Here is a 16,534-nt window from a genome sequence, read left to right as displayed (position 1 = left end):
TCTGACTCTCAAAAATAATAAATAAATGTAAAAAAAACAAAAACAAAAGTTGGGGGAAATTATCAAACATGTTCTTTTAACACCCCAGCATCCATAGTACTGGAAACTCTGTTGAAGGTGTTCTTTTTGGGGCTAGGGAAGAAAGGTGATCAGAATAGAAAGTTTATTTCTGTTGGTGTGAATAAAACACCTTCCCATGCCCCTTTGTTTTTCTAAAATTTTCAGTCCTTACAGAGTAAGAAGACAACCAGCTCTAGAAACCCAAAGAGACAGAGGTTGCTACAGAAAGTTCCTTTTAAAAGCAGCAAACATCAGGAAATTTTAAAGACATTTTAAGTCTAGCATGTTGCCTGGTTTTGACAGCAGGAAAACAATAGAGTTTGGCACAGAGTTGGGCCTCAGTAAATGTTTATTGAATGAATCAATGAAACAATGACTCAATAAATCAAGAATGTTACAGAACCACAGGATTTTAGAATTGAAAGAAACACTGGAGAGCACTTAGTCCAGCTCTGTGAATTTGTCAGGAAGGAAAAAGAGGTGCATGGAGGCTAAGGGGAGAGGCCAGGGGCAGGCGGCTGCAAAGTGGCCAAGTAGAAGCCAGTGTACAGGTCTCCTGATCCTTAGCCTAGTGTGTTTCCCTGAGAAAATGAAAACCAAAAAAGACAAAAAAGCACAAACATCACATGCGATCAGGACAAACCATCAATAGAGACATATTTTTCTTCTTTTATGCTATTTGTAATTTTTGCATCTCTTTCTTATTCCATGAACCTTAACTAACCAAAATTTTTGTGCTATTAGGATTTGGGGCATAATGATATTCTGGTTCATAAAAGAATTGATAAAAAAAGCTGTATTTTTAAAACTACATTAAAATGTAGTAGTTACTTTAATAATAGTGTTAATAATAGCTAGCAATTGATTGCCCACCACAAGCCAGGAACGACTGTGTACACAGTGGAAAGTTCAAGAGAAATCTTCCTCATAGAATTGTTGACTAAAGCACCCGGAGACAAATTACCTCCAGTATAAAGTGAACCTCTAAAAACTGCCCAGTTGTCTCCCTCAGCACCTACCACAAGACAACAACCTTCTCTGTCCACGTAAGCATTAAGGGATGGGGCAGATAAGGGGAAAAAAGAATCACTAGGTCAGAGGTACTCTGAAAATGTACTGTTCCAGGAGTAGTGTGCTTCCTTTGCCCAAGCTACCTGATAAAAGAGAGTACTATGGAATCATGTATAGAACTGGATTATGCAAAAAAAAAAAAAAAAAAGGAAGATTGGTATTATACATTCCTGATGCTTGGCAGCATATGTATCAAATTTGCTGACCTGCCCTGTGCCTTTCTGAAGAGGGGAGAAGGAAACTGGCAAGGTAGAAAGAGTCAACAAAATGAATATAGCTTACACTGTCAACATTTGGTGCAGCCAGGATGCCTAGGAATCTATGGGTCAAACAGACACTCCACTTATGCTGGGGCTTGAGTCGTCTGGCCAGTATTATTCACAAGAAGGCCAGATGATTATAGTAGCCAGATGCTATGGGGTATCGTGTGAAAACTGGAGCAGGAGAATGAAGCCAATTGGGCCAGATGAATCCCATCCCCCACTGTCTTTTTATCCTTTCCTACCTCCCTCTCCCCGCTCTTGTTCATGATCTCTCACTAGCACTCTCTTGCTCTCTCTCTCTCAACCCCCCATCCCCTCCCTCTTCTCTCTGTCTCTGTCTCTGTCTCTCTTAATATCTAGAAAATCCAAGAAAGGCCAGATCTTAAAGCAGATGGTAAGAAGATGCCTAGCAGCATACTGCATCCCTCCACCCTCCCCCTCAACTCAAGATTGAGGTGAGAAATGAAATTCACATCAAGTCTTAGGTTAAACTTATAAATTAGCCTGAGTTTTTGATAAGCAAAAGTGACCAGAAGTTCAGTGATTCTGCCCAAGATAACAAGAGGTGGTGAAAAAAGGTGATTTTTTTTGCATAAATACATGAATAAATACTCTTTCATTTTTATCTATCATGGATATATGCCATGGGTTTTAACTTTTTAATAAATCCATTACACATATATTATTTAACATTGGAAGTAACATTTATTACTTCCATTTACTGATGAGAAAACAGATTTTAAGGTGATCAGTTATTTGTCCAACTCCTACTCACAATGTGAGAGTGGAATTCAAGCCCAGGTGAGTATGACTCCATAGCCTGTGTCCCTGTAGTCCAAAACTTCTCATTGCTGCCATATATACCCATAGTCCAATCTCCATACAGAAGCCAGAGGTATCTTTTTAGAATATAATTCAAACCCTATCATTCCCCAGCCTATGATACTCCAGTGGCTTTGCATTGTACACAGAATAAAATCTGAAAGTTTGGCCAAGATCAAGAAGGCCTTATATGACCTAGCTGCAGATCTCGTCTCAATCCACATTGCCCTGTTTCACCATGCTCAATGCTCATGGAATTTTTCTCCATTCCTGAAATAAACCAAGTTTTTTTTTCTTTGTTCTTGTTTGGTTGGTTTTCGTTTTGTTTTGTTTTGTTTTTGCCATTCAATAAGTTGCACTTTTGAGTTCTTTGTGCTTGGGATACTCTTTGCCAAGATGTTCCTGAGTGGCTCCTCAGCATTGAAGTCTTCCATTTCAGCGTCATCAGCTGAGAGAGCCCCCTGGCCACCGACATCAGTCACCCTGCCCTGGTCATTCCTGCTCTCTCTCTGGGCTCTTTTGTGTGTTCAGTGTCACAAGAGACTATTTACTTATTTAGGGTTATCTCTCCCTCACTAGTTGGATGAGAGTGGAGATGCTGAGGGCCTTGTTAACTGCTATATTTCTAATACCTAGAGTAGTGCCTCCAAATTGTGGGCATGGTATATGTAATTATAAAATGAATGATATAAATAGTATTCTCCCTCTTGACTCCATTTTCAGTTCCAGACACTTTACATGTTGACTTTTGATTCACTGTTATGGTCGTAAGATCAAAGACATGATATGGGATACCTTCATCCCTTCTCTTCCCCTACTGGAAAGAATGCTACCCTGCAATCTGAATGGTCCTAGTTTGTACTGATCTTAGTACAGACTTAGTATGCTTCCCAACTACTTTGGATTGATTTCATAGCAAGTTAGCAGTGTATCATAAAATACACACGTATACACACACATACACACACACACACACACACACACTAAAATAAAACAAATCAAAAACCTTAGCCAACCCTCCTAAGAAGCAGAGTAACATAAGTACATCCCTTCTCATCACAGCCCAATTCCTCATTACACTTGTCGCATGCTCATTTACTCCCATCTCTACTGAAAATACTGGGGATGCCAACCTAAGACAAAGTTAGTTCTTTCTTTTAAGGAATTATCATTTTTGTTTTAAATACAGTAGGCCATATTTAGTAGTATTAATTTCTTCCATTGGTAGATATTTTTGACTTTAACAAGTTCTAAGTTCACTCAACTATAAGTAGAAGTGTGACAGCCTGGCCTGTTCATTTTCATTGAGCCAGGTCACATCTAGAATGGATGATAGTTTGGCATGCCTGGGTGGCTCAGTCGGTTGAATGTCCAACTTCGGCTCAGATCATGGTCTCACAGTCAGCAAGTTCGAGCCCCGCATTAGGCTCTGTGCTGGCAACTCAGAACCTGGAACCTGCTTCATATTCTGTGTCTCCCTCTCTCTGTGCCCCTCCCCCACTCACCCTCTGTGTCTCTGTCTCTCTCTCTCTCTCTCTCAAAAATAAACAAACATTTAAAAATCACAGAATTAATGATAGTTTATTTTCAGTTTCAGCAGTGGATAAACCAAGTTATTTCTAGAGAGACATAACTGCAGGTGCATGAACCTCGTGAAATACGTTCACTAACAAAGATGACTTGTTAGACTGTTCCAGGAGACATACACCCCTTAGATTTACTCAGAAGAGTAGCTCTAAGTTACCAAACCTACAGAGAATCCTATTGTAATGTTGCCTAACGGTGACACATGTTGACAGTAAGAATTCAGAGATTACCTCCAATGATTTAATGGCTAGACTCTGCTGAGATGCATATTAAATAGATATTTGACACACACACTGATCAGATCTCTCTGATTTTTTTCCCTTCCAATGAAAAGATGCAAAGTAGCTATTCTGGATGTTCATTCTTTAAAGAGAAGTGCCATGATATCAAAATATTTTGTCTTTAATACTTAACTCAGTCATGACAGACATACACACAAAAACCTCTTACAATTCTTAGAAGATATTCTAAATCACATTAATCTAGAATCTGTTCTAACAATAAGACTCTTAGACTTTAATGTTCACTGGATCACCTAGGGCATCTAAGTAAAATATAGATTTTGCATCAGTAGACTGCAGAGAGGTCCTGAGATTAATACCTCTTACAAGCTCCAAGTGATGATGCTGTTCGTTACATCACACTTTGGATAGCAGGTGTTGAGAATATATTATTTAAACATTTTCTCTTTAACCAACACTTTGCTCTTCTCTATGAAGTTCTCCACTCTGTCTTGCCTTCCAAGATGCCATAATTTGTGTCAATAAAAAAAATCATATTTTATGACGTGGAACAGTTTGTCACATGACCAAAATATGTGGCTATCTCAAAAGACAGATTTTTAGAATTAGAAGCAGCCCCGCTCTGATTCTAGAGAGAAAGCTGCATGTTATAAATTGGCCATTATTTTGAGGTTGTTTATATAGACAAGTTGTTCCCTATATGTTACCCAATTTGGTAATAAAGTGATTTCATATTTGAAATTATTTACTTCATGTCCATTTTATAAATGAGGATTTTCTATAAATGTAGAATGTTGGTATATCTGCTATGCATATAATTGTATTCCTATAATGTTATTATATATTATATAATTTACTTCTATATTAGGTAATTGTTCATTGGAACCTAAAGAAATCATAAGTTCATGTAGAGATTCTTTGTAAAGTCTATAATCGCCACAGTATGTTTTTATTTTGGTTATGTTACTGATTTCGTCCAGGTTAAAATATGCTAGAGTCTAGTTTTCATAGATTCAGTTGTTGTGAGTTGAGCCTGAGGACAGGCCCAGAAATTGCAATATTGCCCACCTGGTGAATGCGAGAGTATTTGTATATTACTGACCCTGTGTATCATATGATCCATGCAGAAGTGACTGGTCATCTGCCCAGACAGGCATAGAGTGGCTTTTGGTTCCCAGCACCTGCAGTTATTTAAGCAAATGCAAATCAGTTGCACAATAGGATTGGAAAATTGTTGTACTAGAGTTTTGGACTGTGTCCTATTTTCTTTTGGAACAGTATGTTCAAGTTTAAGCTGTATTTGATTTTTGATCATGAATTAGAGACTTATTTCATGGAAATATCTGGGAAATAAGGAAGAGTCTGAGATTGGACTCAAGAAGTCGAGGGTTATATTCTGATCCTACATCAATTAGTTATGTGATCATAATTTTATCTGTTGGGTCCTTACTCTCTTCATCTAATAAATAAAGGCCTTGTGCTCAATAATATCTAAGTCTTCTTTAGCTTTCATATTTAATGACCTCAATATCATTATTAAGACTGTGCCTCTTTTGGGGGAGTTAACTGATAGGTGTTTGGCAACCTATTTCCAGATTGGTTGCTTTGAGGTATACCTAAAGTGAAATAAAATCTTGAGTGATGAATATTTTATAATCCTTGATTTCTTGCTGCAAATAGTGGAAGTTAGCCTCAGAATTTACGTAGATTGAATCATATTTGAGAATTTTGGAATGATTTATAATATTGAATCAGACAGGCAATCTAAGGAAAGAGTGAACTACTCTCCATTTAAAGTGATACTATTTTTCCCTATGGTGATCAACTGATTGTTTTAATTTTTAAATTACATAGGATTGTTGCAAATAAAATGATGCTGTTTTTTGTTACACTTCTTAGGGACAGAACTTAACCTCATGTGATTTTCAATAGTCAGACTGCCCTTTTTCTACTTGCTTTATCTGTACAGTCAGACAGCCAGGCTTACTTAATTTGATATGTAAACTTCTAGTGTGTACCTTTGTTTAGTCAAGGATGTTTTTGGCGGGACATTCTTGTGTGTTTGACTTGTAGAGTAGTAAAACAAATGAAGCAAGTCTCTCATTCAAATGCCTGTTTTTGTTCATTTGTTTTTTTCACATGTTGACTTTAGTTTCTAGTTTTGTGTTGAACACAGTCTCAGAATCATGTGAATACAGTAAAACCTTAAAAAAACCTGTGTAATTTGGGACTGTGCATATGAAGAGCAAAATTCAAGAACAATAATGTAGGCCATGTTCTTGGCATAGGTAAAAGGCCTGATATTCCTAATGTCAGTGGGGGCAGTGTGACCCTCTCTGCCCATTGGCATCCTTGTACTCAGGAGGTAAGGTCATTCCCTTGCAGGTCCTTCACTTAATAAAGAAGCTCATCGAACTTGAACTATGTGGAAACACAGGGCCAAATTCATGACATTTTTCCCCCATGCATAGGCTGTATGAATGGGCTTTATCCTGAGAATCAATTTTTCTGTGAACTTGGAAGTCATCTCACCTCTCTATGTCTAACATTGCTCTCTATAAAGTATAAATCCTTGGTGTTGAAAACATTCCATTTGTTCAGTCTACCCTCCAAAGATTAAAACCTTATCCTATCCAGTTAAGTGGTTCCGTTATGTTTAGGTCCTTTCTGTGATGAGAAATTTGTTTACTATCAAATGAAATGTTCTACCTTCATCTGAGGGAAATCCTTTCTGATATTTGAAGATGCTGTCATATATCCCCCCTTTTTTTTTCTTTAAAGAACTTTCACTATTTCCCTATGTAGGGGCTCCTGGGTGGTTCAGTTTGTTAAGCATCTGATGCTTGGTTTTAGCTCAGGTCATGACCTCACAGTTGGTGAGTTAGAGCCCCATGTGAGGCTCTGTGCTGAGTGTGGAGCCTGCTTGGGATTCTCTCTCTCTCCCCCTCCCTCTCTGCCCCTTACCTGCTTGCACACACTCTCTCTCTCTCAATATTAAATAAATAAACATTTTTAAAAAGCTATTTCCTTATATAATCTGGAAGCCTTTTATCATTTCAGCATATATTGAAACACATTCTAGTTTGACTAAATAGGAGTATCATACATGTGGGTGGACCAGCACTGAAGTACAAGACCATCTCATCGCTCTTCTAAGCACCAGCATGAATATAATCCATGCTTATATGAATTTCTTTGAGTGTCTCCATCACACTGTTGATTCGTGCTCTAAGTCCTCCAAAGATTTGGCTTTAGTTGTTTTAACCTGTTGTTCAGTTGGTGATTTTGGACCATGAACTCAGGTTTATTTCCATAAAATTTAGCTTTGTCAGAGTCAGATCATCTAGTCAGCATGCTAAGAATTTATAGAATTCCAAATTTTCCATTGAATTTTCCCTTAGAAAATTGAATGAGAAAAAAACTGTATTTTTACCTAATTTATTGGAGGGATGAAACTGAATGGCACTAAAATCCAAAGGTATCCTATGTGATCTCTTCTTACAATTATATAGCAACATAAAACAAATTAATATATAATTTTAGTAAATGCTCCAATTATTTAACTTTAACTTTAACTTTACTTTTTCAGTTGTCTCTGTATTCTCATAGCATCTCTGTGATTATGAAAGAAACTTCTTTCACCTTAACATGGATCCCAATCAGCATCTTTAGAGTATGGTCCTTTAAACAATTATGATTATATCCATGCCACCTATATATTCTTTCTAAATGTTGTGAGGTTGCTCTGAAGAGCAAATGGTATTAAGGGATATTACTATGTGTTGAGAAGATTTTAAATACTACATAATTGATATTACTACTATTGCTATTATTTTAGTTTTCACTAATAAAAGTAGCATTAATAGGAATACTGTCTTGCTTATATCACACTGTTAATCAGAACAAATAATACTATATCAGATGGATTTTTTCTCAATTACTCAGATTATTTAAATTGGATTATTTAATTATTTTATTGAAATATAGCATGAATCCGGGGAACTGCACATATCATAAGGGCACAGCTAAATGATTTCTGCAATCTGAGCACATCCATAACCAGAATCCAGATCAAGAACATAACATTACTAAATGGACTAAATGCTCCGATCAAAAGACATAGGCTGACAAAGTGTATAAAAACAACACCCATTTTATATGTTCCCACAAGAGACCCATTTTAGACCTAAAGACACCTGTAGATTGAAAGTGAGAGGATGAATCCTCTATCATGCAAATGGTGTCAGAAGAAAGCCAGAGTAGGAATACCACAAATACATGGAAGTTAATTAATATGCTCTAAACAATGAATGGGTGAACCATGAAATCAAAGAAGAAGCAGAAAGTACATGAAAATAAATGAAAATGAAAACACAATGGTTCAAAAACTATGAGAACCACAAAAGCAGTTCTAAGAGGACAATTTATAGCAATGCAGGCCTACCTCAAGAAGTAAAATAAATCTCATATCAGCAACCTAATCTCACACCTAAAGGAACTAGAAAAAGGCAAACAAACCTAAAACCAGTAAAAGGAAGGTAAAAATAAAGTTCAGGGCAGAAGTGAATGTTATAGAAATTAAAAAAACAAAACAAAACAAAACCAACAAAAATGATAGAACAGATTGATGAAACCTGGAGTTGGTTCTTTGAAAAATAAATTAATAAAATTGATAAACCTCCAGAAAGACTTATCAAGAAAAAATGAGAAATAACTCAAAAAATAAAATCATAAGTGAGAGAGAAGACATAACAACCAACACTACAGGGAAACAAAGGATTGCAAGAGAATATTATAAACTTACATGACAACAAGTTAGAAAACCTAGAAGAAATGGATAAATTCCTAGAAACATACAAACTACTGGAACTGAAAAAGGAAGACGTGGATAATATGAATAAACCAATAGCCAGCAAAGAAATTAAATCAGTAATCAAAAACTCCCAATATACAAAAGTCTAGGACCAGATGGCTTCACAGGTGAGCTTTACCAAACATTTAAAAAAGTGTTAATACCTATTCTTCTCAAACCATTGAAAAAAATTTTAAAAGGGAGGAAAACTTCCCAGTTGGACAGCATTACCCTGATACCAAAACCAGATTAAAAACACCACTAAATAAGGAGAACTACAGGCCCATATCCCTGGTGAACATAGATAGAAAAATTCTCAATAAGATACTAGCAAACCTAATTCAACAATACATTTAAAAAAATCATTTACCATGATCAAGTGGGATATATTCCAGGGTTGTAAGAGTGGCTCAATATTTGCAAATCAATCAACATGATACATCATATCAATAAGAGGAAGGATAAGAACCATATGATGAGTAGGTGCAGAAAAAACACTTGACGAAGTTCACCATCCATTTGTGACAAAAATTCTCAACAAAATAGGGTTAGAGGGAACATATCTTAATATAATAAAAGCCTATGAAAATCCCACAGCTAACTGGACAGCTACATATATAAAAAAATGGGACCACTTTCATATACCATACCCAAAAATAAATTCAAAATGGGTTAAAGACCAAAATGTAAGACCTGAAACCATAAAAATCCTAGAAGAAAACACATGCAGTAATTTCTTTGACATTGGCCATAGCAACATTTTTCTAGATATGTCTCCTAAGGCAAGGGAAACAAAAGTGAAAAGAAATCACTGTGTCTACATCAAAGTAAAAAGCTTCTACCCATTGAAAGAAACAATCAACAAAACTAAAAGGCAACCTATGTAATGGGAGAGGATATTTGCAAATGACATTTCTGATAAAGGACTAGTATCTAAAACATATAAAGAACTTATAAAAATCAGCACTCAAAAACTAAATAATCCAATTAAAAAATGGGCAGAAGACATGAACAGACGTTTCTCCAAAGGCATCCATGTGGCCAACAGACACATGAAAAGATGCTCAGTATCACTCATCATCAGGGAAATGCCAGTCAAAACTACAATGGGATATCACTTCACACCTGTCAGAATGGTTAAAACCAACAACACGAGAAACAACAGATTTGGGGGAAGATGTGGAAAAAAAGGAACACTCTTTCACTGCTGTGGGAATGAAAAGTGTTGCAGCAACTCTGGTATGGAGTTTCCTCAAAGAGTTAAAAATAGAACTACCTTACAATCCAGCAATTGCACTACTGGTTATTTACCCAAGGAATTAAGAAGAATTCTAATTCAAAGGGATACATGCTCCCCTGTGTTTATAGCAGCATTATTTACAGTAGTCAAGATTTGGAAGTAGCCCAAATTTCCATCAATTGATGAATGGGTAAGGAAGTGATTATATATATATAATAATATATATATATAATTATATATATATATATATATATATATATATATATATTACACACACACAAATGTATATACATTCAGCCATAAAAAGAATGAAATCTTGCCTTTGTCAAAGACATGGATGGAGCTAGAGAGTATAATGCTAAGTGAAATTAGTCAGTCAGAGGAAGACAAATATATGATTTCACTTACATGTGGAATCTAAGAAACAAAACTAACAAGCAAAGGAAAAAAAAAGAGAGAAAGACAAAGCAAAAAACAGACAATCATAGAGAACAATCTGATAGTTACAAGAGGGGAGGCTGTGGGGTGGGGGTGGGCGTTAAATAGGTGATGGGGATTAAGGAGTGCACTTGTTATGATGGGAACAGATTGTTGTATGGGACTGTGGAATCGTTACATTGTACACCTGAAACAATATAATAGTCTATGTTAACTAACTAGAATTAAAAAAAAAAAAGAACACAACGTTACTAGAACCCCATAGTCCTCAGTAGTTCTCATTTCATCTAGCCATTATCTTGATTTACAACAGTAGAGATTAGTTTTGCTTGTTTTTTTAAATTTTTACATAAATGGAATCATAAGTAAGTACCCTCTTAAGTCTGGCATTTTTCTTTTGTTACTTAACCTTATTATTGTAATATTTAGCCATATTTTTGTTTGTAATTGAAGATTATGTATTTTCATTACTGTTCCTTTGTGTAACTATAATTCAATTTCCATTCCATTGATTGACATTTTGGTAATGTTCAGTTTGAGGTTATAATGCAGAGTGTTGGGGCAAACATACCGGTATGGTATTCTGATGATGTGAAATTTTGCTGGATATATACTCACAAGTGGAATTACTGGGTGGTAGAGTAGGCAGATATCCATACTTAAAAGGTATTGCCAAACGATTTTATTTTATTTTAATTAATTTATTTTTTTAAAGAATTTTTTTTTTCAACGTTTAATTATTTTGGGGACAGAGAGACACAGAGCATGAACGGGGGAGGGGCAGAGAGAGAGGGAGACACAGAATCGGAAACAGGCTCCAGGCTCTGAGCCATCAGCCCAGAGCCCGATGCGGGGCTCGAACTCACGGACCGCGAGATCGTGACCTGGCTGAAGTCGGACGCTCAACCGACTGCGCCACCCAGGCGCCCCCAAACGATTTTAAAACGTAGCTCCCACCAGTAATATATAAGAGTTCTGTTTGCTCCACGTTCTAACTAACACTCTGTATATTTTATCTTTTTCATTTTATTCATTGTAGTGGAATATATTGATACATTATTGTGGTTTTCAGTTGATGCCTCTGAAGACAAAGTTGAACATCTTTTCATATGAATATCCTATTATCATGGAGTGTCTGTTCATATATTTTCTCTATTTTTTTCTGTTGGTTTGTCAATTTGTTTATTGATTTATATGTTTCCTGGAAATAATTATTTGTTGCTATATGTATTACTGTAAATCTAATCTCTCTCTCCCTTTCTTCCTTTCTTCCTTCCTTCCTACCTACCTACCTCCTTGTATACCTATCTACCTTAAATTACTGCCTATGTTTTCTTGTAAAAGTTTTATGGACTCAGATCTTACATTTAGGTCTTTAAATCCATTTTGAGTTTATTTTTGTGTATGGTATAAGAAAGTAGTCTGGTTTGATTCTTTTGCAAGAAGCTGTCCAGTTTTTCCAGCATCATTTGTTGAAGAGACTTTTTCCCCATCGTATATTCTTGCTTCCTTTGTCATAGATTGACTATATAAGCATAGGTTTATTTCCGGGTTCTTTATCCTGTTCTAATGATCTGTATGTCTACTTTTGTGCTAGTGCCATAGTGTTTTGATTATTACAGCTTTGTAGTATATCTTTGAAATCTGAGATTGTGTTTCCTCCAGCTTTGCTCTTCTTTCTCAAGGTTGCTTTGACTATTTGCGGTCTTTTATGGGTCCATATAAATTTTAATATTACTTGTTTTAGTTCTGTGAAAAATGTTGTTGGTATTTGATTTCTTTTTTTATATTTACCCATTAGCACATATTGGAAATGCACAAGTTGTTTGGGACTTGTATTTTAAAATGGAAATAGACCCATTCTTTGCATGCTCAATAGGAAAATATAAATAATTATTTACTATATTGCTTCTTATTTGCTTATGCCAGCACAAAACTTAATGACAAAGACTATCTAGTAGCAGACAGAGTTGGAGGAAATACTCCTCTTGTGTTGTAGAAAAATAGAATGATTTATGTGTTTTTATATTTATAAAGAATATATACATATTCTTTCATGAAAAACAGCATAGCAAAAATATTTTTCCTGCTTAGATTCAAGTCTCATTTATGGCTTTTTGAGGTAATGATACATTCTACAGTGAGTTTTTCCAATACTTATATGGTTGCCTTTAATGCAAATTTGAATTATCTAAATTTGAAATTAAACAATACAAAAAATGATGTTTTCATTTTTAGGTAATAGAAACATCCTGGTGTTAAATGTCATCAACACTCATATAACTTCAAAGCTTGCCATTTAGTGAATTGCAGACTCTGTTTACTGCTTTTCCTCCTTGGGTCTGTCACATTATCTGGCAAATGAATCCTTTGTTAAGATGCATTTTGAATTATGCCAATTTGAAATGACATTAGGTCACTTGGATAAAATGCTAGTCTTTTAACTAAACCAAAACTCCTTACACCCAGAAACTTTGTTATTTTGTTATTTGGTTATTTAGTTTTTTAAGGGTAGTCAGAGGCTGAGTTCTAGTCCTGCTTTTGTTCCTGGCACATTTTCTGAACTTGAGAGTCATTTAAACTGTATGGGTCTCACTTTTTTTTTTTCTCTGAGTTTTTATTTAAATTCCAGCTAGTTAACATACAGTGTAATATTAGATTCAGGTATACAATTTAGTGATTCATCACTTACATATAACACCCAGTGCTCGTCACAAATGCCCTTCTTAATGCCCATCATCACCCATTTAGCCCATCTCCTACCGAGTTCCCTTCCAATAACCCTCAGTTTGTTCTCTATAGTTAAGAGTCTTTTTCTTGGCTCACTTTCTTAATAATGTACATCAAAAGGTTGGGCCAGAGGAGGGTCTTTAAAACTCCCTGTGGCTCAGAAACTTATTCTGAGTGTTCAGTGGGGATGAAAATTCTGCAAATATCATCTTCAGATAAGTTAATCTCACCATATATAATGTATGTATATGTATGTGAACCATAATTCATGTGGCTACTATTATAAAACTATCATAACAATGAGCAGAAAAAATTAATTGAAAGCAAGTGGGGTATATTATTCCTATTGAGTACAGTAACCATTTTCTGAGGACTGAGACATTTACACTGTGAGAAATTCCCATGGGATTATGTAATGCCAAGTAGTACTTACTGAATTCAGTCAGTTTTCATCTTATCAGCCTTCTCAGCAGCAGTAAGAATTACGTTTTATCCATGGCTTTTCCAAACCTGGAATTTTCTCTTTTATTTTCATTTTTTTGTCAATCTCAAGGTTATAACATGGTATTTTAATATAATTTGGCATTTGCCTTTCCCAGAAGACTTACAGGATTGAGCATCTTTTCATTTATTCTGTGAAACTACTGTGCTTTTCTTTTGCCCATTTTCCCATTGTTTGTCTTGTTTCTTATCGATTTATCAGAGTGCTTTGCATATCCTGGATTGTAGTCCTTTTTAAAATAATATGGCATGAGAATATTTTGTCACAATTTTTATTTATATTATTTCTGTCTTTATGATATTATTGATGAACAGGTGTTCCTAATTTTAATGTGGTTGAATGTATTGATATTTTATTAGTGCTTTTTGTGCCTATTTAATAGGTCATTCCATAATTGAATATCTTACTTTCTTATTTTACAAAAATTTTACAGATTTGCCTCAGTAACTTATATCCTTAATGCATAGAGAATTGATTCTTGTAAATGATGTAGAGATGCAATTTCACTTTATTCATATAGATAACCAGCACCATTTATTGACTAATCTATACTTTGCTTATTTAATGGCAATGCCTTACTTGATATAGACCATTTTCATATATGCTTAAGACTGTTTTTAGTTTCAGTATTTTTATTCCTCCTTTTTTTATTAAAAAAAATTTTTAATGTTTTTATTTATTTTTGAGACAGAGAGAGACACAGCCTGAGCAGGGGAGGGGCAGAGAGAGAGGGAGACACAGAATCAGAAGCAGGTTCCAGGCTCTGAGCTGTCAGCACAGAGCCCAACACAGGGCCCGAACTCACAGACTGTGAGATCAGGACCTGAGCCAAAGTCAGACGCCCAACTGACTGAGCCACCCAGGCGCCCCTTAATTCCTCCTTTTTTATTTATCCTAATGTACTATCTTCATTACCATAATTTTGTAATAAATGTCCACCTTTACATAAGAAAGTTCCTTCATCTTTTTCTGGCATATCTTGGCTATTTGGGGCTCTTTGTTTTTCCCATAGAACTTGTAGAATCATCTATTCACATTCATTTAAAAATTTCATATTTTTAATGGAATGTCATCAAATCTATAGATCTGTTTATATATGTTTAAAAGACTTACTGTCCCAGTACACAGAACCCTGAAATACATTATTAAATCCAAAATTTCTCTGAAGATTATTTTGGTCTTTCAATTCATACAATAATATTTGCTAATATGAGTTTTTCGCTTATAGTCTTCATAATGCTTATATATTTTTCCTATCTTCCTACATTATTTATGACTTCAAGTACAGTATGTTGATAGTAGGCATCCTTATTCTGACCTTAAAGATAATATTCTAGATTTCCCAATGAAGTTGACATGTGCTATTTGTTTTAGATTGTTTATCACATTTATTACATTAGACAGACAAGAAGGAAGGCATCTGCCATTCCTCATGCCTACCAACTTTGCTAGATGCCTATACATGCATTATCTCATTTTATCCTGCAAGACTGGCGTAACTGACCATTTTCAGAATCTGAGACTTGGAAAGATGCATAACTGCCCTTCCAGTGCAGTTAGCAAGTAGCCAAGCCAGGATCTAATTTCATATTTTGACCTACTCCCCCCCCCCCACCTTCAGTATGTCAGAAATATTTAGTTGTGCTAACTCCCAGTATCAAGCTACTTGCCATAGTGAACTGACCAGGGATGTAGACACCCGGACTGTAAACTTTCAAAGATAGGAATCCTGTCAGCTTTGGCCACTCCATTATCCCCAAGGACTAGGACTGGGCTTAACACTTGGGAGGTGCTCAGCCAGTATTTTGAGTGTATGAATGGGAGGGGACCTCTAGCATGGCTTGCATTGTCCTTGCTATGGTTCTGCCTCAGAATGTGATGGGTTTGACTTGACCACTAGTTGTCACTAATAACTTACTAGTAGGCAGTGACTATTCTTCAAGGGCTCACACTCCCTTGTTGAAAATCCCTAGGTGCTTACTTGTTAGGTGCTTACTTAGTGCCATGCCTTTCCGACCTGTACCCACTTGTGGCACTGTCTGCATCCGAAGAGTCAGGTCATCAGGCTTTGGTGAGCTGAAAGCTTGATTTGAGCTCTGATGCAAGGATGTGAGCTATTTCACTGTCAGATGCATTAGCTCTGGGGTAAAAACCTATTGCCAAGGGTAAGCCCCTTTTTGATATGAACCCTCCAGTAGACAGGGTAGAGACACTATATTACCAACATAACAGATTAGATTTGCCAGTACCACTTATAATTCTGTGTTTATAGTTTATCAGAAGCTGATTCCAGACCATATTGTGTCATTTTTCTTGGCGCAATACCATCACTGCTTAGGAAGTCGAGGAAGCTTTGGCTTACACTCTTCCTTTCAACCAGTGAAAGAAGACTGATTTTTCCAAATACCCACTTTTTGGGTTGATCTGTCTGACATCTTGCGGGATCCACATTGTTACTTGTAAAAATGGTAGAGACAGATATAAAGAAAATGTTAAGACTTCATTTACATGCTATTCCCATGTTGATGTGCTGGAAATTTTACCAGTGTCATAAAAGCCAGCCCTACCATCTGCTTGGTGAGATCAGGGAATGAATCAACAATCCAGCAGACTCCATTAAACTCCATCCAGGGAGGAAAAAAAAAAAAAAAAAAAAAAGAATGCACATGCTCTGGAGGAGATCTATTTACTCCCAGACCAAATTCTATTTTTTTTCTTTGCTCTCCC

General features: G+C 35.8%; 1 protein-coding gene across 19 annotated transcripts in view; it reads left to right on the top strand.

Moving 5' to 3' along the window:
- The window catches only part of NRXN1 (neurexin 1), a 1,138,108-nt gene that overhangs the window by 408,969 nt on the left and 712,605 nt on the right, over positions 1-16,534 (top strand). The window lies entirely within an intron of this gene.

This window comes from Lynx rufus, unplaced genomic scaffold (assembly GCF_022079265.1).
Source record: "Lynx rufus isolate CCGP_SWC_20201006 ecotype Redwood Valley unplaced genomic scaffold, mLynRuf1.p SCAF_8, whole genome shotgun sequence".
NCBI lineage: Eukaryota > Metazoa > Chordata > Mammalia > Carnivora > Felidae > Lynx > Lynx rufus.
This window is presented reverse-complemented; position numbering and strand designations above follow the sequence as displayed.